We start from the raw sequence: 26,716 nt of genomic DNA, 5'->3' as shown, positions 1-26,716 counted from the left end.
TGCGCATGATTATGATTATGCCTATGTATGTTGTTAGAGTGTATTATAATACATTGTATTTGTATCTATGTGTGATAAATGAAATAGGTGATTGTCTGTTGTGATTAGAGAGCTCGGTTTATAAACTAGGGAATTATTAGGATGTTAGTTGGAGATCGACTTATTAGTCGAGGGTACGTTAAATCTTGAGAGATTCGTCTTATAAGTCGAGGGTCCTAAAGATTGGACTTATAAGTCAAAGGCTTATGAGGCTCGATTTATGAGTCAAGGATCAGTAGGACTCAGCTTATAAGCTGAGATTGGCATTATGCACGTGGAGTGCGGGCCACCATGGCTGGGCCACCCTGGGAGTGCAACACGCAATTGACTGGCTCGGATGCCAACAAATTGAAGGAAGTGCGACACGAACTTATGCGACACGCACTTGTGTGACTATATGGTTGCTAATTTGTATAATGAATGCATCAAATTCAGTTATTACTGTTTGGCAAATATACTACTCTGTGAATTGTTTAATATGTTTTCTTGCTGAGTCTTTTGGCTCACGGGTGCTTTGTGGTGCAGATAAGGGTAAAGAGAAGCTCAACCAGCCATGAGTCGGAGGGCGATAGCAGTGATATGTACATAGGCAGTCCGTTCGACCACCACAACTGAGATTCGTAAGGAAGCTAGGGTTGAACCCACCTTTTGCCGCCTAGGTCGTATTATGTAATTTGGATGTTGTAACTAGTTTTTAAACTAATGTTTTGGGATCCCGTGTAAAGAATATGTTTTTGGGTTTAATGAAATGGTTATGACTTGACCAAAATTTTAAATACCTAAACCTTTTGTAGCTTAATCACATGTTTAGTCCAAATGACTTGTTTAGCAAGTCCATCACTGGTTTTAAACACACTTGGTGACGAACCCTAGTTAGCAGGGCGTTACAGTAACCTTGATAGGTGTTAGGATTTGTGCCCTAAAAGCATGTAAAGACATTTTTATTGATTTAAATAAAAATACAATTTTATTATATTGGAATGTTATGATTATTATTTGAATAATTTATATGAATATCAAGAAAATTCCATATTCATTTATAAGGATATGATTTTGTATTAGTACGAGAAAATTAAGATCATATACAATGAATAAAATAGTCAGTAACCTATTAAAGTAGGGAATCTTTAATGAATGGTTACTAGTACAGTTTACTAAGCATACGAGATGCAAGTAATCTAGATTTAGATTACTAGTGTGGATAAACATCTTGTAAATGTACTGTACATATGACATGACCGATATGAATAAACTATCTTTATAAACTTACTGTTTGCCATAAATATTTAATTCTTATCATAATATATGATCATTTGTAGATCAGTCTAAATTCTGAGTAGTCATGAACTCCTGTTTGTGCTTATTGGATCTTTTGATAAACTTGTTAAGGTTTCTTAGTATAATGAGGCTAGTGACTTTTATTTTGGAGATTGAATATGATGAATGGTTGGGAACATGATTTACAAGAATGGAATCCATACTTTCCTAATGGATCGAATATTGGTTTCCTTAAGGGTTAATTTTGGAACTGAATAGTTATTGAGCTCAAATATATAATTTGATTATAGATTAATTATTCGCTAGTGAATTAATGGTACTTAAGGAACAAGAGGTAATTAGAAGGATAAAATGGTAATTTTGACCAACTATAATTAACGAACCAATAATTGGAGGACATAACTACATTTATTGATTATATCAATGGACTACAAAGAAAACTCTGTAAATATAATTCTATAAATACTTAGAGTGCAATTCCATATTTATAGTGGAGTAATCATAGAATTAATAAATTAGATTATTAGATTAAAGAGTTTAATTAATAATTTGGTTCATTGGAGCTTCGTATTATAGGTCCATGGTCCCCAGGTCACCTCTGTCGTACATTGTCAATGGTAAGGATGTCATAAGGAAGATTTGTAAAGAGAATGACTGAATTGCAATTGAATTAATTTTCCAAGGCAATGAAATAATTATGTGATAATTATGGACAATTTATTAATTGTGAATTAATTAATTGTTTATCTGTACAATTTTTTATTTGAAAAACTATATGTTATAATAAATGTTTACCCGAAAACAGACTACTTGATGACGTGGCAGGATTGGTCTACACGTGGGTGGCACATGGCTGTTTTTAGTAAGTGTATCATGCTTGGCCATCAACCAAAAGATTGTTGGTTTATCAAGCATCACACTTATGTGCGACCAGCTTGGTCGTATATAATCATATATTTCTTTCAGATGCGCAATCTTGTAATTATGAATTAATTGTAATTTCTCTTATTATCTAGATACGCAAGTCTTAATTGTAATTAAGGCACATTGGCCCATGTAACCTTCTTGAGCCTAGAAATACGAATCAAAGGGCTCAAGGGAGGGGACTTTTGGATTTTTTGACTGGGAGAATTATGAGAGAAAATATAGTATTATTATTCACTGAAATTGTAATCATCCTAAAGCTTGTGAAACTCGTGAACCCTAGTTCATTGATCATAGTATTGGGATTCTACATCAATAAGAGCACTAAGTAGGCGTAGGTCATTACCATCTGATTGGGGCCGAACCACTATAAATTGTTTGTGTCGTTTACCTTTTGGTCTTGATTTCTTCTTGTTTTCATCTCATTTTATATCGTTTAACTGACTCCATGTCGTTGACCAATTCGAGGGTCAACATTTTGGTGCTTTCATTGAGAGATCGAATTTGAGACTTCCAAGGAAATCAAATGGAAAAATCATCCAGAAAGGCGGGACAAACTTCTGGTGCTGCATCCACCCAGCTTCCTCCACCCAATATGGATGAAGATGAATCACAGTTGGATTTCGAAGAGGAGGAGATGGATTTTGAGACCTTGAGGACAACATTGAGTGTGTTGTAGGAGGAGTTGGCCAATCTGAGGGCCAATCAGGAGAATGTGGCTGAGACGATGGCGTTGCAACAAAGGGAGATTGACCGTCAACGTCAAGAGTTGAATGAGTGGCAGGCTAACATGGACCGCCGACAAAGAGATGCCATCGCCGCCCTGGAGGTAGCCATCTAGTTGGCACGGGGACAACCTGCACCAACTTCTCAACCAAATCAGCCACCAAGTGCACCACCACAACAAGGCCTAGACCCAAGTCCTTCACCTCAGCCAGCAAGCCCTCAGAGGCCAGAGCAACATCCTGCTACTCAACAGGATATTCCATTTCAAGATCCTGAGCAACAGCCACCTTCTCGTGCTGGTCGAGACAATACCCAACATCAAAGGCAGAATAGGACCGGGCAGCCTCCCCGAAGTCCTAGACGCCAAGCTGATGAGGAACCGAATCCACCGAGCAGGGGACAGCGTCCATCTGCTAACATAAGGCATGCCGAGTCAGGCTCTGTGGTCAGGGGCCCCCCACGACATAATAATGCCCGGGGACCCACCAACCAACGCAGGCCTCCCCCTGATGCTCGAGAGGTACCAGCAAGAAGAGGAAATAGTGCGACCAGCAGGTCACGCCATAGCCAGCCACGTTTTTGGGACGGACATGACTACAACGAAGCTGATTTCGGTCGAGGGAATGCTGGTCATGGGCAAGGAGAGAGAGGTAGAGAAAGGAACCCCCCACCAAGAGAAAATAGGCTAGCGAGCCAAAATGTTGGGGGGCAACCTAGGCAGCCTAACATTTTTTATCGGTTGGGCACTAGCGAGCAAAGGCGCAGAGATGACGACTTGAGAGAAGTGCTCAACAACATGCGCAAAAGGAACGATGAGTACGCTCCTCCAGCACCAATTGCCCCAGCGATACCAGACGCAGTACAAACCCAAATCGATGCACTGAACTAGGTCGTCCAGCAGCTGGTGGGGGGCCGAACATCTCATATCGAGCATGATCAGAGAAGAGGCACTCCATTCATACAAAGAATAGCAATGGCGAAAACCCCTAGCAAATTCAAGATGTCAGTATTGCCCAACTTCGATGGATATGGGGACCTGGTATCTCATGTGAATAAATTTGAGATACAAATGGACATCCAGAAGGTGTCATATGATGCTCGCTGCAGAATCTTTCCAGCCACCCTATCTGATACTGTCCAGGAATTATTTTTTAAAATTCCCTCCTGCTAACCTAGTGTCATGGGAGATGTTCATGAAGGAGTTTTATGGGTAATTCTATGCTGGTCGTGTGCACCCGATTGAAGCCAACCAGCTAGTCGAGATACGCTAGAAGGAGGGAGAGTCCTTAAAGGAGTACGTCCAACATTTTATGCGAGCAGCAGCTGGAGCTAAAACAGTTGGTGATGACGGAAAAATGATGGCACTTACTGTTGGAGTGCTGTAACGCCCTACTACCTTAGAGCCGTTACTAAGTGGGTTTAAAATGTGCAATCAACTCGTTAAACGAGGTTTTTAGAACAAAAGTGTGATTAAATAAAAGTCTAGGCTGTAATCTTTAAAAAGTACTCTATTTCATTAAAAGTTCAAGAGTTTAACATTCGGGATCCCAGAACTCGGTTTATAAAATATTTACAACTCAAAACAAGTTTATAAGTAATTAACCATCAAAACTAGGGTTTGTACTGTTATATTATTTCATATAATATAATATTAGATTTAATAATGTGACAAAATGTGATTTGTCATACAAATGTGATTTGTCACACCTTGTAGCATATTATTGAGAGTCACAAAATTGGACTAATGTGTGTGCCCAAATGTGACATATTTTGGAGTTACAAAATCAGTTACAAATTTGTAACTCCCAAATATTACCCAATAATGTGTATATTATATGTTACACATTTGAGATTGGATTTTATAAAGTCATGATGATATATGACTGTTGGAGACATGTTTTTAACTCCCAATAGGTGTTTGGAGGTTACAAAATCATGTGGGAAAGGATTTGGGACGTTTTGGAACGTTTTGGAAAAATGACTCTTTTGTGCTGAAAATGGCCTGTGGCCGCAGCCATTGACTTTCAGTGGCCGCGGCCTGGGGGACAAAAGCTAGTGGCCGCGGCCACTGAAAAGTCGTGGCCGCGGCCAGTGAGGCTGACAGCCTATGTGAATTTTCAGTTTTTTCCAAATTGAACGGTTCTAACATCCCAAATAACTCCCAAATCTCCATTTTAATTCCATAAACATCCAATTAAACATTGGTAACAGCCATGAGGGTTGGTGGAATTTGAAATTCAAAGGGGTATCTCAAACTCTATAAATAGGAGCCTAATGCTCACTTGTAAGACACACCATTTTCCATCCACAAAGCACTTGGCTGGAAAATACACCAAAAGGCTTGATAATTCCAGAGATCTATTTCCTAGAGAGATCCCTTAGTGCTTAGAGAATAGGGGGAAATAAGCTTTTGGACAAAGGTCTTGAACCTTGTTCAAGTTGGTGATCCCCACTACTCTACACTTTGGTTGTGTGAGAGTTTGTTTGTGTTTTCATTCTTTTGATCTTGTTGATCTCATTTACTTTTATTGTTATAGTATTGAGTTTGTAATCTTCTTCTTCTACATCTTTCTATTTACTTGTATTTTGAGCAATTGAGTTGTAATATTTATTTAATCAATATTATCTTGTCCATTGTATTTTTGCATAAAGTTGTATTCGGTTTTTCCATAATTCCATTAAGCAATAATATATATTCTCTAACAATCAAAAGCTTATATTCCTTTTCAATGGAAGGAGAAGCCATAGAGATCTTGTGAGGATTCAACCTTGAAAAGATGGTAAGATAAGGTAATGTTCTTCTTTGATTTTCTTAGAAGATCTAGTAGTTTTCATATAGTGATAGATATGAGAAGAAGAAAATTTTATAAATGAGGTTCATTGTTTTCTAATATCTTTTGTTTTTCAAATATAGTGGTTAGATTAGAAGATAATTCAACATCTTGAGCTTTATGATATGTGATTAATATGTAAATAATCTAGTAGATTATTGGGTAATATGCTTCCATGTCATAGAATTGTCCTATTTTGTGTTAATGAGAAATTATTAGAATGACAACTATATGAGTTTTATATGACATGCCTATATATTGATTTTGTGAATCAATAGAAATGTGAAATCATATGTGGATGATATTATTAATTCATATTTCATATTAATAAAGAGCCATATTAGTTGACAACAATGTGAAATTATATTGAAATATAATCTTGTAAATATTTGTGAGATGTTAATATGTTTTATCCTATATTGATGAGAATTATCATGATTATTGTGGTGTGCCATATAATATGATTATTAAGGTGATAATAATATTAATATGTTTTATCCTCTACTATTGCAATGTGATGAGTTACCATTCATTTGGTAAATAAAGAGAATTATTTGAGAAATGAAATTTCCCATTTAAGTGTTTACCATCTCACTTTATGAGATAAGAAAAGATGAAACTAAGGGGGTTACATCTTTTAATGGTTGTGTCTTGCCATTACAAGAAAAATTGATCAAAGTGGATTAAAAAATTGTGGGATGACATATTGACTCAATAGACTTATAGTCTAAAGAATGGTCAAAAGAGAAAATATTTGAGAATTATTTAGTGACAATAATTCTTAAACATTGAATATCTCAATGAGGAGACATTACAAAATTGGAGAAGCAATTTTGAATCTTTACACCAATGGTGAATAAAAGAGAACTCTATTCATTTTGGTTAAAGATGGTGATATGTTTAAATTAATCTCAGTGAGGAAATAATTTTAAACAAAACATAAGAAATCAAAGTGTTTAAATAAATCAATGAGGGTTTATTTTCTTTGATTTAAAGTGTTTAAAAAAAATTGACATTTTCATTTTGATTTAGATGAGAAAATCAATGGATGTCAAATTGATGTTTTCAAAAGAATCTCAAAGAGACTCTTAAGAAATACACAAAAGTTGTTTAAGTGATTTATAGATTATTTAGACAACTAAAAATAAAATTTGTGATTATTTGTTTGAGAAATTTTCACATTACATTTGTGTTCACATTTTATTTTGTGAAATATATAAAAGAAAGCAACCATGTAAAAGTTACTTTCAAATAAGTGTGCCTTGCTTTAGCAAGTAAATGAATCAAGATAAACATTGAGGTTTTTTTTTGATCCATTGAGTGTTTATCATGAAGCTTAAGGACTCATGATGAACTTTGAGAATCATAGGTCTAGATTTATCTTGGAGGATAAATGACTTATTAGAAATAAAGAGATTTCTATTTTAAAGTGATATTTTATTATCACTATGTGAGAAATGTGGGGGTGATGCTCCAAAGTTAATCAATTTATTTTGTTGTTAATCAATTGATTAATTTGGTCATCCCTATCAAATAGGTGATTTGGAATTCCACATTCTAAATCACATTCGTTATAAGTGTATAGAATGGATAAATCTAGACATGCTTGGTGTCTAAAGTTACTGTTTGTAATATTTTGATTCAAGAAGGAATCAATTTAAAACATAAAGGAGAATTTTACAAACAAAGAGGTTTCTAGAATTAATATTCAAATGTTTATCTTGGATATTAAACTATAAAATAGTGGGGGTGTTGACTATGATCAAAATCACTATTTTAAAGAGGTAACTATTTTAATCAAACTATGGCTAGCAACAAAGTTTGAATAAAATAAAGAGAGTGTTAAAGTATGCATACATGAGAAAAGAAATGATTCAAATGGAATCATTTCTACATCTTAAGGGGTGGGACTTAGACTCCCTAAAGAGATTCACGGCTGATGGTAACCTATCTTAATACTAGTCACCAAACTAGTATTAGGTTCAATAGGTAATAACAAGTCAATCAAGTGAATAGATAGTAGTACTCAAATTTTGTCCCATCTGAGATATGAGTACTAGTGTGTTACCAAAATGAGGGTTAAAACAGAAAGGTTTTTTAATAGAATTCAGTCTTGAAAAGACAAGTATTTTAGGGTAACAAAATACTGTAAGAGTTCTACATGTATAGACCTAGGGGTGGTGCCGCCCCTCATGAGAATTGGGAGTCATTCTCAAGAAAAGTCTATGAATGGAATGTGCACATGGCCATTAACGGTGCAAAACCGAGACATTGAGATCTCAAGTGAACATAGCAAAGGTGTGTGTGTTATCACCGGTTTGTTATCAAGGGATAGTGGTTCAATGCTTCGGCAACCAAAATTTCAACAAACTTGGTGATAATTACACTAAGGTAAAATTCAAGTCGAAAGACATTTTACTTTATGCACCAATACAAAGGTTTCTATAGAGAGTGATTATTTAATCAAGTGGGGGAATATTATTTTAATATAATGTTTGATTGATTAAATAAGTGTTACAAAAAGTGATTATTTAATCTAGTGGGGGAATGTTATATTATTTCATATAATATAATACTAGATTAAATAATGTGACAAAATGTGATTTGTCATACAAATGTGATTTGTCACACCTTGTAACATATTATTGAGAGTCACAGAATTGGACTAATGTGTGTGCCCAAATGTGACATATTTTGGAGTTACAAAATCAGTTACAAATTTGTAACTCCCAAATATTACCCAATAATGTGTATATTATATGTTACACATTTGAGATTGGATTTCATAAAGTCATGATGATATATGACTGTTGGAGACATGTTTTTAACTCCCAATAGGTGTTTGGAGGTTACAAAATCATGTGGGAAAGGATTTGGGACGTTTTGGAACGTTTTGGAAAAATGACTTTTTTGTGCTGAAAATGGCCTGTGGCCGCGGCCAGTGAGGCTGACAGCCTATGTGAATTTTCAGTTTTTTCCAAATTGAACGGTTCTAACATCCCAAATAACTCCCAAATCTCCATTTTAATTCCATAAACATCCAATTAAACATTGGTAACAGCCATGAGGGTTGGTGGAATTTGAAATTCAAAGGGGTATCTCAAACTCTATAAATAGGAGCCTAATGCTCACTTGTAAGACACACCATTTTCCATCCACAAAGCACTTGGCTGGAAAATACACCAAAAGGCTTGATAATTCCAGAGAGCTATTTCCTAGAGAGATCCCTTAGTGCTTAGAGAATAAGGGGAAATAAGCTTTTGGACAAAGGTCTTGAACCTTGTTCAAGTTGGTGATCCCCACTACTCTACACTTTGGTTGTGTGAGAGTTTGTTTGTGTTTTCATTCTTTTGATCTTGTTGATCTCATTTACTTTTATTGTTATAGTATTGAGTTTGTAATCTTCTTCTTCTACATCTTTCTATTTACTTGTATTTTGAGCAATTGAGTTGTAATATTTATTTAATCAATATTATCTTGTCCATTGTATTTTTGCATAGAGTTGTATTTGGTTTTTCCATAATTTCATTGAGCAATAATATATATTCTCTAACATGTACATCTATTTCTCAAAAATATCCCCAACCAAAGCAGTCGGGCAGGCCAAACATGTACGTGCCGCCCCCACGCTCTCCGTACTCATGGCTGGTTGACTTTCTCTTTGCCCTTACCTGCAACACAGAGCACCCGTGAGCCGAAGCCCAGCAAGAAAACTCATACAGCACATAACATATGCATATCATACAATCACTATAGCAGATAACTCATATTTAGTCAGACAGTCCATAAGATTTAAACACATACACGGCCCTGCCATCCCAGACGCATTACCAAAGCCTGGGATCTCAGTCTACACCGTAAGGATATCCCATGTATCCATTGGGGTCTCACCCTAACCACGAGCACTCCATGTGCTAGGTGGTATTCCCGGCCCCACTGCCGTTCTCGACCTTCGCCGTTCCCGGCCCCTCGCCGTTCTTGGCCCCTTTGCAGTTCACCCTGCTACTACCACGTTTAGCATTCTCAAATAACAATCAAATATATAATCATTCATTTAATGCTACATCCTAGCAATAATACAATCTAGGGCCCCGCCCTGCAACAAAACTATGGGCCCAAGCCCTGCTCTACGGGTGCTACAGTTTTGTTACCTGTATCCCGAGCTTTCTGATGCACCAAGGCCGCCAGCACGGTCCTCTAACCCGAGCCTCTCCAAAGACCTAGTCACAACACATATAAAACACCCTTTAATGTTAACCAATCCAAAAACCACTTCCCGGGGCCAATCCTACACTCTCGGAATCCCTAAATTCCTAAATCAATACATCGGAAACATCCCCCGAACCCTCGGAGCAAAAGCTCAAAATTGCAAAATTCCATGTTCTGAAAATGGCCTAGCGCCGCGACGCTGCCCTAGAGGGCCGCGGTGCCCATCAAGTCAGAGAGCCTTCCCCTGTCCTGAAGCAGCCTCGCGCCGCGGCGCCCATGAACAGAGCCGCGGCGCTCCTTCGCGAACCCAGAAATCTGGGTTTTTCCTCTGCATTTTCCCCGAGCCAAAACACTCCCAATTCACTCCCAACATATACCCAAACCCCAAAATCAGTTTAAAACCCCAAACAAACCATTTAACAAACTATAAACCTCAACAACAAGCTCACTTACACTCAAAATCCACACTTGAGTTTAAGATTTCATAAATTTAACATTAGCTCTCCAGACTCAAATCAGAATTTGAGTAGGATGTAAATCAGACCTCCAAATTCCTAAACCTTATTAGATATGAAAATTCAAACATATTTAAAATCCTTACCTCAATCAAGAGTTCAACTTTGAGCTGCTCTTCCCAATCAAGTCCCAAGCTTAAACCACAACCTCCTGCTGAACCTAACCTCAATTTATCCCAAAAGTTCCAAGCAAAGCACATAACTCAGTTCCAATTCCATGATACTCTTAACTGAATCCCACAACACATACACAGAATTTTACTTACCTCAAGTCACTGAGTAATCCTCCAAGTTCCCTTAGCTTAAGTTCTCTTCTTGATCCCAAGAGGTTTGCCCTTAGTTTTCCCTTTCCTCCTCTAGGTTTCCTTTCAATTTCAGCAAGAACAAGATAATGCCTAAGTGTAAAATGTGGATGAATCTTTTCCCTTAGCTGAAGGTTCTTTACCTTGCCAAATTACGATCCTATCCTCCCATAGTTATCCTCTCCTAACTAAACCTCAAGGGCACTCTTGTCCTTTCCCCTATATTACAATTCTACCATTTCTTCCACCTAAACTTGTTACTCCCAGCATTTACTAATGGTTACCCAGGTTACTCAATCACCAATAACCATTAACCACAAATCCTCAACTCAACTCACAAAAATTCCCCAAAGTACCCCTAGGCTCCTCCCGAGCCGGGTATACAATCCCGTTGTGACTTTTGAGTTATCTATCTCTCTAGGACCATCTCGGCACGTGAATCGCATTAATATCACCACACCCACGTGGTACAAACCACATAATACAATTATCACATTTATGCCCTCAACGGGCTAAAATTACCAATTTACCCCTATCATGCAAACGGGGCCCACATGCATATTTATACCACCTAAACATGTATTCTAATCAGATATTCATTTAAATTCATATATTATCATATTAATTCACTTATTGCCCTCTAGGCACGCTAGTCAAGGTCCTAAACCTTATTAGCAACTTGGGGTGTTACAAGTGCGGTGCCACTCACCCCTCTGGAATAGTTTAAGGAAGAATGGGGTAAAGAGTACCCAAGAATTCATGGATCGAGCAGACCGGTACATGAAGCTCGAAGAGGCGATTGCTAACGAAGGGAAGTCGCCTACAAAAGACAAGGGACCAAAGGAAGATCCTGCTAAAGCCGCCAACAGGTCGAATAAACCCAATGGCAACGGCAAAAGCAACGGGAAAATGGTGGAAAAAGGACGAACAACGAGCCGTCAATGTTTGAAATAAGCGCCCTAAGGGAAATAGGTACGAGCCAAGGTTCACCAACTACACGGCCCTTGTCGAAAGCAGAGCGGAGGTGTACCAGGCGACCAGCTCCAATGTCCCTTACAAGCAACCGGCGCCAATAAGGAAGGATATCTCCAAGAGAGACACAACGAAGTTCTGTCGTTTTTACAACGATTATGGTCATGACACCAATGAGTGTAACCAGCTAAAAGATGAAATTGAGTTTCTTATCAGACAAGGACACCCGAGGAAGTATGTATGAGCCACTGGAGGTTCTCAGTGAGAGGCTCAAAGAGGCAACGAGCAGGCACTTGTACGCCAATGCTCGCCACCTTTACAGCCAACTCCTGTGGTGAGTACATTGCTAACCATCTGTGGCGGCCCACACCTTGCAGGAGATAGTGGGAAGACAAGGGAATGATACACTTAGACCTTACGCCACGACCAGGACATCGAAATGCTGAATGTGGAGGAGCGAGCTCCCAAGAAAGCTCGAATAGAGGAAGAGCTAATAACTTTCTCTGAGCTTGACGCTCAACATGTCCGTTGAACGGATGTCCACACCAAGCATCAAAACAGAAGAAACCTCTCTGGTGATCTAGGCAAAAGGCACGTGGATGGAACCCTTCATTGAGTACTTGACGCATGGAGTACTGCCGACGGATAGAAACAAAGCCAAAGCCCTCCAGAGGCAGTCTGCTCAGTTTATCCTGATCGACAGAGTTTTATATAGAAAGGGGTACTCCATGCCACTCCTAAGGTATGTTTCAAAAGAAAAAGGCAAAGAATTAATGTGGGAAGTCCATGAAGGTTTCTGCGGGGATCATGCTGGGGGCAGTGTTTATCGAAAAAGATCCTAAGGCAAGGATACTTCTGACTAATGATGAATGAAGACTCTGTAGATTTTGTCCGAAAATGTGACAAGTGTCAGAGATTCTCCAATATCCCACGAGCAACCTCTAATGAGCTAAAACAGATGTAAATCATGTGCCCATTTGTAGTGTGGGGGATAGATTTGATTGGGTCTTTGCCTATAGGAAAAGGCAATGTTAAGTACACTGTGGTTGCTGTTGACCACTTCACAAAGTGGGCCGAAGCTGAACCACTTGCAACCATAACGACCAAGAAGGTACTGGATTTTGTGGTCAAGAACATTGTGTGTCGCTATGGATTGCCAAGAAAAATTGTCTTAGACAACGGCACACAGTTTGACAGTGATCTGTTCACCAATTTTTACGAGAGACATGGGATTATCAAAAGTTTTTCTTCAGTAGCTCATCCACAGGCAAACAGACAAGTTGAGGCAGTCAACAAGACACTAAAAAATACTCTAAAGAAAAGGCTTGAAGAAGCGAATGGGGCATGGCCAGAGCAATTGCCTGAAGTCTTTTGGTCGTACAGAACATCCCATCGAATAGCAACAGGCCATCCTCCATTTTCCTTGGCCTGTGGGTATGAAGCTATGTTGCCTGTTGAATTATATCCGCCATCACATCGAAGGTTGGCATACAATCAAGACATTAATAGCCAGTTATTGATGGAATCTCTGGATTTGGTCGATGAAAGGCGCGAGCAGGCCCAACTTCGAGTAGCAGCTTACCAGCAAAAGGATGCTCGACACTTCAACTCTAAAGTACATGAAAGAAAATTTAATGTGGGAGATTTGGTGCTTAGAAGAGTTTTTCTTAGTACCCGCGATCAATCTGCTGGAGTGCTTGGACCCAAATAGGAAGGGTCATACCAAATCGAAGAAGTCCTTCAACCAGGCACCTACCAACTTGCTCGCTTAAATGGAGATCTCATTCCTTTCTATTGGAATGGAGAACACCTGCGCAAGTGCTATCAATAAACAATTCTTCTTAAAGAATTGGCTTGTATTAATTTTACTTTTTACAAGTTTATGAACAAGGGTTAGTCGATCATGTGACTGATCGCTTATAAGTGTAAGATCAAATTTTTTATCACTCGTACAGACACGATTGTCCATTTATTATGAGAAATAAAAGGGACTGTGCGTAGCCAATCAATCTTGCCAACTATTGCATTTATTACAAGTATTTGCTCATTACGTCTGTTGTTTTGCTATATTATCATTTTTTATATATCTTTATTACGAGCAGTAATGTTCGAACAGGTTTTGGTCAAGGCAAGTGACCGAGGACCTTAAGCTCCTCAATCACTTGGGGGGCATAAAAGGTATCTAGTAAGCAAAGCATATCGATAAGTATATGTAAACACACGAGCAAAATAAGGGAAAGCATGCTACGGTACTTAGAGTATTTTTCAAAATTTTGCTTAAATTTTGTTAAATCAAACCAAAGTGCTATGCTAAGTTTGGTCATGCGAACAAGATGTTGTAATATATTGCAAGTATTATAATATCTAAATATTAAAAGTAAATTATTTTACACCGCGAGCAGTTACTGCTCGGATGTAATTCTCTGTTTAAAAGAAAAAGTTGCCTATGCAGCAAAAAATATATTGTCTTGACACTACGAACCAGGTTCCATGTGTCCCAAGTTATAAATTTAAATAAAAACAGAAGAAATTATGAAGCAGGAGGATCTTGAGGAATTTGCCGGTCGACAAAGGCCCCAACTTCCTCGCCTACGCCATCGATGCCCGTAGCCAAAGAGATTTCAGGGGATGCTGGAACTTTCGCTCTCTCCTCCTCTTCAAGGCGAGCTAGACACCTGCTGAGCTCAAACTTCCTCATACGGTCTGGTAGATAGCTAAAGTCCACCCCGCGGTTATTCTTCTAGAACATATAGAAGCACTTAAATGTGGCTCCCTTGTACTTCTCCAAGTTACTGGCATTGGTCTCCTCGAGCTCTTTGACGCGTTCCTCCAACCCCTCAGTCTCCTTTCTGCTGATGACCAGATCATCTTGAAGCTTAGAGGCTTCCTTGAAATTAATCAGAGAAGCCTCCTTGTATGTCTCTTTAGCTTCGATGGCTTTGGTCAAGACAGCCTGGTGCTGTTTCAGCTCTTCGGACAGCTTGGCCTTCTGTTCGAGCAGTTCAGCATTTTTCTTCTCGACTGCCTCAAGCTGCTCGGTGTATTTGGCCTCAGTCATCTTAAGCTCCTCAGCGTGTTTATCCTCAGATGCTTTGAGTTGTTCACCAAGCCTCCTCTCGTATTGAGCAGTCAGTGCCCTCGAGCGGCGCCAGCCAGCGCTCATGGTTAGAACTCCCTGCCACCAGAAGAAAGATAAAACTGTTAGTGGAAATAAAGTGATAAGATAAACAAATGAAGCTCAGCAAAAAATAGCAACTTATGTTGAGCACTTTGTTCAACGCACGGTTGAAGATCTGCTCGACTTCCATGGAGTCAGTACTGCCGATGGCCTCTCGGTTGCATCGGTGCCTCGATAGCTTTGTCAGCCTATCTTTGGCCGAGTTGAGAGCCATGTTCATCAAAGCCTCTCTTGTATGATCAGGCGGGGTCTGGTCAGCAGGAGCTGGAGGAGTTTTGTTGGCAGGCGCTGGAGGAAGATTCTGGTCGACGAGAGCTGGTGGTGATGACTAGTCGATAGGACCTGGAGGAGGTGTTGTTTCCCTGGAAGGAACTGGTACTGGAAGACCCTCGATTTGAGTTTTTTTTTTCGGAGGGTTGTTGCTGCTGCTTTCCCCACGATGTGCCTGCTCCCCTTTTCCTTGCTTGCAGGAGCAACGGGGTCAGGTTCGCTATACAAGTTGAATGGATCTTCAGCATACATGACTGCAAAATAGAAGCGAACAATCAGGCAATATAGATGAAGATACATACTAAATCAAGGAAATAAGATTAAAGAAATTACAAGTAAAATACCCGAGCTACAACTATTGGTCGCTACATTATTTATTGTACTACTGCTACACTCACTCTCTGCCTTGAAGAAGTCTGAATTTAAATTAGGTGTGTATTTAAAATTTTCGTCCCCGTCAAATAAATGACAGGGAATGGACAAATTGTCTAAGAGTGAGAAGTTAGTACCGTTCTCATCCGAAGACTCAAGAATAGGCTCGGGATGCTTAGAGACCTTCTGCTTGGCCTTTCCTTTTTGAGCAGGAGCAGCAGCTGCTCACGGGGTGCTGGACGGTTACCTGATGGTCACTCCCGTTGCCCTCCTCGGGGGTTGTGACACATCTTGATGCTGCTCGAGAATTTCTCCCCCAATAGCATTTCCCGCGGTTGATTTCCTTACATCCTAGTGAGGTGCCAGAAGGCCAACCAGCCTTAGATTGGTCTCCGTGACCAGCTCTTTGACATTTTTTTTAATATTTTCATGCTGGCCAAGGATGCTGCTCGTATCTCCATTTCTGGAGTGGGGGCTGGTCGATGCCATGGACCTAAATGACACCAAAATTTTAAGGAATGTGCAAAAAAGCTAAAGGAAATTGAATGACCAGTGAATAAATAATTTACCTCCTTCAGTGAAGGCCAAATTGTTGGCGACCAGGTCTGGTGTTAAAAAGTACTCCTAGAAGTACTTTCCCACGTTGGACTTGTGGGTAATATCACTCAGGGAGGTGTGAGCAGATTCCTGGTGGTAGAAGTGGAAGAACCCCGTGTTGTTGTGATTGGGATTGGACTTGAGATCGAACAAATAATTGATCTCGTGTGGCGTAGGAACAGGCCACTTCTTGTGGTTGTAAAGAATATAGAGAGCAGAAAGCACTCTATATCCATTTGGGGTGATTTGAAAGGGAGCGACCTCGAAATAATTGTCCACACCCTGGAAGAACGGATGAAGAGGCAAAGTTTCCCCTGCCTCAATGTGATACCTCGACCAAGTGCTGAGGGCGCCCCCAATCAGGTTTGCCCGCTGGTCGATTGAAGGCTTGACTAGGGTTATCCCAGGAAGTCTGTACTTCTTGAGATAATTCCCCACCATCCTAGCTGTAATATTGCTGGGAGGTGCTACGTACCATTCGACTTCTGGTCGAAGGACGTTTTGAAGTCAGGCTTTTGTTTGAATTCCTGGCTGGGAAGTGTTTTAAGGTTGAGGGTTAGTCGAAGGAGTTTCAGCCCAAGGAGCAGTTTGATCGGCAGGAGGTTGGGTTGTTTTCTTTTTCTTTTGAGCGTTGGATTTTACGCGCCCCATGTTGGTTGGACTGGTCAAAGGTCTACTTGTGGGGTTACGTTGAGAAAAGGGAATTTTTGAGATTAGTAGCGACGCCTGTTCTTGATCTTCAAGCAGTAGCGCAAACAAGTCATCATCAATCGGCCTCTCACCTCCCCACGGGTCGTGCATGAAAATTTGCGAACAGAGAAGGGGAGATGAGAATCTACAGCCAATAGACCAAGAAAGTGGAAAAGTTGGAATAACGTTGCTCGTGTATAAAAGTTAAGCTTTTATACGACGAGCATTGTAACGCCCTGCTAATTAGGGTCCGTTACCAAGTGTGTTTAAAAACTAGTGCTGGACTTGCTAAACAAGTCATTTGGAATAAACATGTGATTAAGCTACAAAAGGTTTAGGTATTTAAAATTTTGATCAATCCATAACCATTTCATTAAACCCAAAACATATTCTTTACACGGGATCCAAAAAACATTAGTTTAAAAACTGGTTACAACATCCTAATTATATAGTAGGCCGACCTAGGCGGCAAAAGGTGGGTACAACCCTAGCTTCCTTAAGAATCTCGGCCGTGGTGGTCGAGCAAACTGCATATGTACAAGTCACTGCTAACGCCCTCTAACTCATGGCTGCTTGAGCTTCTGTTTACCTTTACCTGCACCACAAAGCATCCGTGAGCCAAAAGACTTAGAAAGAAAACATATTAAACAATTCACAGAGTAATATATCTGCCAAACAGTAATAACTGAATCTGGTGTATTCATTATACAAATCAGCAACCATAGGGTCACACAAGTGCGTGTCGCACTTCCTTTCAATTTGTTGGTATCCGAGCCAGTCAAGTGCGTGTTGCACTCCCAAGGTGGCCCAGGCATGGTGGCCTGCACTCCACGTGCATAATGCCAATCTCAGCTCATAAGTTGAGTCCTACTGATCCTCGACTCATAAGTCGAGCCTCACAAGTCCCTGACTTATAAGTCCAAGTTTTAAGACCCTCGGCTTATAAGACGAGTCTCTCAGAATTCAATGAACCTTTGACTAATAAGTCGATCTCCAACTAGCATCCTAATAATCCCCTGGTTTATAAACCGAGCTTTCTAGTCACAACAGACAATCACATATTTCATTTAACATACATACCTACAGCTACAATGCATTATAATACACTCAAACAACAATCATAGGCATAATCATAATTGTGCGCATTCCAATGTACTTAACCAGATATTCACAAACATAATTATAATCATGCTCAATAATAGGCCAAAGCCTTAATCATATTTATATTTAACCATTGGGCTAAGCCCTAACCACACATTCACATATTGGGTGCAGTTTTCTTACCTTCAGTCCAAATGCAAGTTACTAGCGACACCCCTTGAGTACGATCCCTGATTCGAGCCCTTAGTGTTGACCTCTGATATGATGATCCCCTTGAGCTAATCTCTTAGTTCCCTAAGCTCAATACCTCAATTCCTAGGCTTTGTTCTTCAGTTTTCCCCAAAATTCTTCCCAAGCTTCACGAGATAGAGAGAAAACGAGGGAGAGAGAAAGAGTGAGCTGCTGAGACTTTCCTTCCTTTAATTTCCTAAACCATCTGGGAGGTTCCCATCCCACCAAGTCCTATACTTGGACAGAAATGACCAAATTGACCCTTTGCCCTTAGCCTATTCATCACACGCTTCCAAGGGAAATTTTGTCTTTTGTCTCATACCCCGTGCTAACTCTACAAAATAGAGTTATTTTGCCATTTTTTATGTGCTAATTGTTGCTTAATCCTTGAGTTTTTAATTGATTTATTAAGTTTTTAAGTAATTTTAAATTTATTAGTCTTATCGTGATTTTATATATTTTTGTATGTTTTTATGGTTATTTTGTTGTAGTTAATTATTTGAATTATTGTTGTTTAATTTGAGGTAAAAAAATGTTGTATTATTGAGCTTAAATGTTAAATATAAATTAAGTTATAATTAATATTTTCAAAGAATTAATTTGATTTATTTTATAGTTGGAAATATTTTATTATGATTTATTTTATGTTTATTTTGGTAGGGAATTTGGTGCATTTTTGTGCTTGAAAGTTAATAATAGAAAGCTAAAAAAGAAAGGAAAAAATGGCATTTTCAAGGAAAATAAATGAAAAGCTTGGCATTTATGAAAGGCCTTCAGCCTTCCCACCTCCTTCGGGCCCAAGCCTAGCACCCAGGCCTGCTTCCAGCCGAAGCCCAGCCAAGCCTCCCTGCTCCTGGCCGCATGACACCTACGTTCAGCTGCAGCTTCCCTTCCTCAACGCTTGCCAGGCCCATAAGCCACCTGTGCCACCTGCCAGCCAATAGCCTCCTCAACCGAAGCTTCTCTCCACGCCTGATGCACCCATCACGCCAGCTGAAGCCCCCAGATGCCTCCCTGCCTTCACAGCCCACCATGGGCCTGCCCACATCTGCCATGAGCCCAACGCCTGCCACCAGCAGCCAAATAGTTGCATTTTCCCCATTTTGAGCCCAACAAAAGCTCACTTTTGTACCCTTGTCCCCTTTGCCAAAAATACCACTTTTTACCCAAAATTTTCTACACATTTTATCCCAAAACATCATCATTACACTCTATAATTTACCCATATTTGCCATATTATTATTAATTTAATTATTATTTTAATACTCATTTTTTTGCTATAAATAAGGGATTTGAGTGATTATTTTGAGGCGAGGTTACACTACACACTTACCACATTTCAAAACATCTCTATTCTCTTCATCTTCTTCTTCTTTGTTGTAAATTTTCCATGTGTTTTTAGAGAAAAAATTTGGGGGTTCATCCTCCAAATTTTCTTATTTATGTTTGTATTTGCTATTCTAGTTATGAGTTTCTAATCTTTTTAAGATTATCAGGGTGATGATGAAACAATATGTAACTAGATAGTATTTATTTTGTATGTTGATTTTCCATTTTGTGCAACAAAGTTTATGGAATTTTCTTCTTCAAATATCTTCTTTCATCTTAAATATCATGTATTTTGGATTGTTAGCACATATTTATACTTTGTTCTTCATTAGTGCAAAAACATAATATTCTTTGTGTAAGATGTGTCATTAAATTGTACACATCCATGCTTAGAACAAAAATATTATGTTTTGCCTTATAAATAATGTTCATTGATTTATTTGTTGTTTCATTAGATTGATTTACACTAAATGCTTTGAAATTATAACTTTGAAAAGTGAAGAAAAAACCTATCTTTTTAGAAGTAATTTGTGCTTAAAATTATAAATCTATTTGAAAAATGATAGTTTGATTTATTTTAATTATCACTAAAACTTGGGAATCAGTGTACTTATAAATATTATTAAACTTATATTTTGTGGATTCTAATACCTTAATAGTCTTCTTTTACCATCTTGATTTCTACTATTAATTTATGTTTATACATTGTCTTTAATTTCTTTATTATTGTCTTTTATTTTATTTTCATTTTACAAAAATCCCATCAATCTTTGGAACTAGGTTATAATTTATTAATTTTGATTTAAAATAGTTTTCTTTTTCATTTTAGACAACTCATTTGGGTTCGATCTAGTGCTTACGCGAACACTATATTCCATAAACGATTCGTGCGCTTGCGAGTATAAATTTTTAAAACATACCCGTTTTGGGTACATCACCCCGCTACTCCCAATTTACATCCTATAATTCCCGTTACTTTCAATACTCTCACAAGATTACTAAATAATTTCCCATTGCCCGCTAAATCTCGATAATGTACTAAACTACTAAAAATACCCCCAAGCTCACCCCGAGCCGGGTATTAAACCCCGTTGTGACTTTTTCCGCTAACTTGCTCATCAGGGTCACCTCACGTCGAGTAACCCAAATATATCCACATAATAAAGTGGTCTCAATCACACAAACATATATTTGTATTTATACCCTGAACGGGTCAGATTACTAAAATGCCATTCTTATAAGAAGCTGGCCCACGTCACATTTAATAATTCTAAATAGGCAAGCATAATCATATTATAATATAATTCACATAATAGTATGCTCATACCATATTAACACATAATTAACACACTTATTGCCTCCCGGCCCCCTAATCCAGGCACTAAGTCATATTAGAGAATTTAGGATGTTACAAGCATCATTCTAACATAAACACTAAATAGTATGCGAACAACTTGGAAAACAGATTAAAAAGTAGAAATGAAAAAAATTTCTAAAATTTTTTTTCGACTCTGAGAAAGGGCGGGAAAACCCCAGTTTTTTCTAGATGCCTAAAAACCCAATTTTCGATTTTACGCCCTAGATCAATAATTAGTGGTGAAAAATACACATTTATTGATTTTAATAGTCAAAATAAATTAAGTTTTAATTAGTATTTTCATATAATTAATATGATTTATTTTATAAATGAAAATATTTGATTATGATTTAATTTATTGTTATTTTGTAGGAATTAATGTTGTATTTTGGCATAAATAAAAGGAAAGAAGAAATAAAGAGATGAATCTGAAAATCAATTGAAAAATGACATTTTTGAAGCCCAAAAATAGGCCCAGAATTCAGCCCAAAAACTCAAGCCCAGCCTTCTTTTCCCTCTCTCCCAGCGCCACTTGGCGCGCTCAAGGCTTGCCACGCATCATCCTGCCAGCCAACCCGACGCCACCACATCGCTCAGCAGCCAGCCTGGTCTTCTTCCTCAAACCCAAGCCCAACGTTCCAGCTTTCAACTCCCAACGACCCAAACACAATGCAGGCCCGTCATCCTCCAGCAACCCAATCCAAAGACCCAGCAGCCATCCGAAGCAACCAAGGCCCACCGTGACCACCTGAAGCCCAACGTAACCCTCTCACAGCCAGTGCCACGTGGCGCGATCCCATTGGCTGGGAGTGGGTCAAAACCCTCATCTGTCACAGCCACCTTTCAGCCCATATTTTGTGGGTATTGGGCCTTGCAAAATTTCCATTTTGAGCTTTAAAGCTCATCTTTTTTTGTGCTTTAGAAAAAGGGCATTTGACCATACACCAAAATAACTAGGTTAATATTTATAATAAGATTTGATTTTTCAAAATCATATTTTATTATTAATATTTCAGATTTATTTTGTAAACCCCAAATTGTTGTTTAATAACTTTTTAGTCCTTTTCTCCATCTATAAATAGGGACACTTTCTTCACATTTTCTATGTAATTTTTAGGTAGCAAAACTCTACCAAATTTTAGTCTCATTTCTCATATTTTCTCTCTAGAATTTCATGAGAATGTCTAGCATAATAGGCTAACCTTCTTAGGAAGGTTAGGGTTATCTTATATGCACTATGACTTTGTTTGGTATTTTTGATTCACCATGTGCTTAAAGTTTATATATTTTAGTGATTTCTTTTCTTTCATCTCTACTTCTTCATCTTATTATCTATATTTATGTTTACTAATAGTATATAGATTTTGTCATGCACTTTCTATGTATTATCAAATTAGTGAAAATAATATAGATAATATCTTTATCATTTTCTCCATCTCACTCATATATATGTACTTTTGCTAAAATCTATATAGAATTAGTCATGCTCTTTCTATGTATTTTATAAATAGTAAAAGTAATATTTGTGTTAGGTTTTATGTCCAATCTTTTATTGCATTATTGCCAATGGTATAATGTCATTTTTAGATTTCTCATAAGATTTATCTCATCTTTCCATGGTAAAGAATAATAATCACTTGAATACATTTTTGTAAAACATATTTGTGCTTCAATGTTAAATCTTCCAAATGAATAGTTGGGATGTGAACTTCTCATTTGTGTAACTTTTGTGAATCAAATATCCAAATAAATAAGTATGCATATTGGTGACTCTTGATCCTTCCTACTTGTTACCTATTGTTACATCACACTTTATTCTATCTTTATTTCTAATCTTTAAATTTCAAAAACAACAAAAATATCCTTGTTCTATTTTCCTCACATTATTTATCTCTAACATTTATTTATTGATTAACTTTATTTCTTTACCTCCTTGTGGAATCGACCGCCCGATCTATACTACGACAATCGCTAAGTGGAAGTCACGTTTGGGCGTTAAACAATAATCCTAACTCCCAAGCTAATTTCTAAGCCTCATTTAGTGTTTTTTCCTTATCCTATCATGTTGATATCTACATGCCCGACTGCCCCAAATCGGTTTTTTAAAAACATTCAGGAACTTCGAATCCAAAGCAAACTAGAGAACTAAAAAGATAGTTATTGCATGGCATCTCAGAGAAGAAGAAGTTCAAGAAACTTACTTGGACAAAGATTGATGCAAATTTCTAAGACGTTGAGTTGAGTGACTGAACAGAACTCCATGGATCGCCGAAATCGTCTAAAGTTTTATGGGTTCTTTATGCTCCGTTCTTGAGAAAAGATGAAAAGTAAAAAGTGAATTTGAGGAGTTATTTATATTGGTCGAGGCACGATTACTGAGGTAATGATGGGGGTGATTTTTTGAGGCATGGAAAAGTGTGATAGCCGTCAAACCACTTTTTGGGAAACTGCAATGACATGATTGGTTGCCTTTTTTTTTAAAAGGCATTGATGGCTCTGATAGATTTGACAGGTCACACGGAAGATCGGTTGCTTAAGTTTACTTTATGCTGGTCGCAGTAAAATAAACTTGGGGGGCAAATGTTTACCCGAAAACAGACTACTTGATGACGTGACAAGATTGGTCTACACGTGGGAGGCACGTGGCTGTTTTTAGTAAGTGTATCCTGCTCGGTCATCGACCAGAAGATTGTTGGTTTATCAAGCATCACACTTATGTGCGACCAGCTTGGTCGTATATAATCATTTATTTCCTTCAGATGTGCAATCTTGAAATTATGAATTAATTGTAATTTCTCTTATTATCTAAATACGCAAGTCTTAATTGTAATTAAGGCCCATTGGCCCATGTAACCTTCTTGAGCCTATAAATACGAATCAAAGGGCTCAAGGGAGGGGACTTTTGGCTTTTTTGACTGGGAGAATTCTGAGAGAAAATATAGTGTTATTATTCACTGAAATTGTAATCATCCTAAAGCTTGTGAAACTCGTGAACCCTAGTTCATTGATCACAGTGTTGGGATTCTACATCAATAAGAACACTAAGTGGACATAGGTCATTACCATCTGATTGGGGTCGAACTACTATAAATTGTTTGTGCGTTTACCTTTTGGTCTTGATTTTTTCTTGTTTTCATCTCATTTTATATCGTTTATCTGACTCCGTGTCGTTGATCAATTCGAGGATCAACAATAAATATTAATTATGTTTAGATTAATATATAGAGAGATTAATAATTATCTTATTTATAATACGATATTTATTTATTTATTTAAAACTGATATTTTAAGATAAAATTAATTTTGAATTGACTGATATTTATTTTACGATAAATATATTATTTAAAATATTAATTAAGCAAGAGAAAATCAGAAAAATTCCCATATGTGGCTCACGACACACTCACTGTATTGTGAGTATGTATGGCGCCACCCAGGGATAGAAAATATCCTTGAGATTTGAATTTTGAATTTATTTATTTATTTAATTATTCTTTTTAAATATAATTTAAATTAAATAATTAAATAAGTTGTGACTAATTTGTTTTATTTTAAATAAAATAAAGATTAATTAAATTAGTTAAATATCTTTATAAACCTGAAAGGAGTGATACTTTCATAAGAAGTTTTCATAAGTTGTTTTTGACTATTAGACTCTCTCAAGAAAGAAACGATAGAATTTCCTAAACCTGAAATTCTAGAAATTTCTATAGCCTCGCTCTTCTCAATCCTCTCTAGATCTCATGTGTTGAGTACATCTAGAGAGTCTAAATCAACCTTTGAATCCTACATGCCCACACACGTTCTTGTGTGTTTGATGATTGACTTGGAATGCTAAGGTGTGAGCTTTCAGAAAGGATGAGAAGATCGTTAATTTATATGAAAAGATTCAAGGATACTTGATCGGCTACGAGAGGTAATATTTATTTCTTTTATGTGTTATTTAATATATTTATATATGCATGATATTGACTGGTATTAATAAGATCTTAAAAGATCTTATTACGCTGTGTATTCTGATTTTCATATTTAATACCAACAATAGGAACATCCAAAATTGGAAAGAAAAAAAATAGATATGAAAGTGTTAATGGGTAACCAATTACCCTGATGAGAACATTTAAATCTGAAAAACAAAAAAAATATGATGAAAGCATGAATGGGTAACTGGTTACCTTAGTAAGAACATCCAAATATGAAAATATATATATATATATATATATGCAAACTTGAATGGGTGATTAGTAACCCTAATAGTAACATCTAAATTTGGAAAGAAAAAAAAATAGAAATGAAAACGTGAATAAGTAACCAGTTACCCTGATGAGAACATTCAATTCTTAAAAAAAATCTGATATGAAAATATGAATGGATAACCAGTTACCCTTACGGGAACATCCAAGTTTGAAAAAAAACATATATAAAAATGTGAAAGTAATCAATTACTTAACCCATATAAAAAAAAAAAAAAATAGTCATGATCTTTAAAAAAAACGTAGAAGAAAAAGCTGAAACAAAAAAATTGATTGTTTTTAAATATAGTAAAAAAATACAATGATAATAAATAATAAAATAATTTGAGTTGAAGACAAGGCGACTGAATAGGAGACTCTCTCCAAAAAAGTTCGATGAAAGAGGGAGGAGAAAGAATACGTCATAGAGAAGAGAAGTTGAAGTGAAAACTGAAAATGGTAAAGTGAAAATATATTTATAATTTTGAATTGTAACATTAAATTACGAAAAATAAAGATTAAACAATATAAAAATAATAAAATAGATTAAGTTCCCTTCTTAAAATACTAAAGTAATATTGTATAATAAAATTAATATAAAAATAATTAAATAAAAAATACTGAAATGACTAAAATAACTTTCTAATTTAAATAAACTTAATTAAAAGTAAAACTATGATATAAACTAAATTTTATATAAAAAAAAAAGGGAAATTAAATTCATAAATTTGAAAATTCTTTAAAAAAAACCGTTTACAAAAATCCATAAAATATGCAATTTCCTCTTAGTAATATTATAGTTCGCTGTATCATCTTAATTTTAGGTGATTGGCCCAAATAATTGAGCCCAAATAAAATAGGCCTTGAGTTATGATTTTTTTTTAAAAAAACATGGCTTTTATACTATCAATGTGCAAAAATATGATAATTATAAAAAGTGTTTGACTCAACTAAAAAACTGTTTTTTTATTTTTAAAAGCTAAAAATTATTTTTTGAAAATAAGTTAGGGTGTTTGACGTTATTTTCATAAAACAATTTTTAACAACAAAGTTACAAAAAATAGAAAATTTTGATAACAAATTTTTTTTTTCTGTTGTTCTCAAAAAATTTTTGTCTATCTTTTTTTTCTCACATCATTTTCTTAATTATTATTATCTAACATCATTTATTGTCACATCATTTGATCTCTCATAAGTTTCACTCTCTTCACTTTCTCTCACATCACTTTCTTTCTCATCACTTTCTATCTTCTTATTTTGTCTCTCATCACTTTCTCTCTCGCTATTTTGTCTCTTCTCACTTTCTATCTTTTCATTTTCTCTTTCATCATTTTCTATCTCTTTATTTTCTATTGCATCACTTATTATGTAATTATTTTATCTTTCATCACTTACTATATCATCACTTTCTCTTTCATCATTTAATATATCCTCATTTTTTCTCTCTCATCATTTCCTCTCTCATCACTTTCTCTCTACCCACTTCTCTCTCTTCACCTTCTTTCTCATCACCTTCTCTCTCATTTTTTCTTGGATCAATTTTTATTTTCTCAATTTCTTTCT

Source organism: Humulus lupulus, chromosome 9, assembly GCF_963169125.1.
Source record: "Humulus lupulus chromosome 9, drHumLupu1.1, whole genome shotgun sequence".
NCBI classification, from domain to species: Eukaryota; Viridiplantae; Streptophyta; class Magnoliopsida; order Rosales; family Cannabaceae; genus Humulus; species Humulus lupulus.
The sequence above is the reverse complement of the archived record's forward strand: the minus strand, read 5'-3'. Positions refer to the sequence as shown.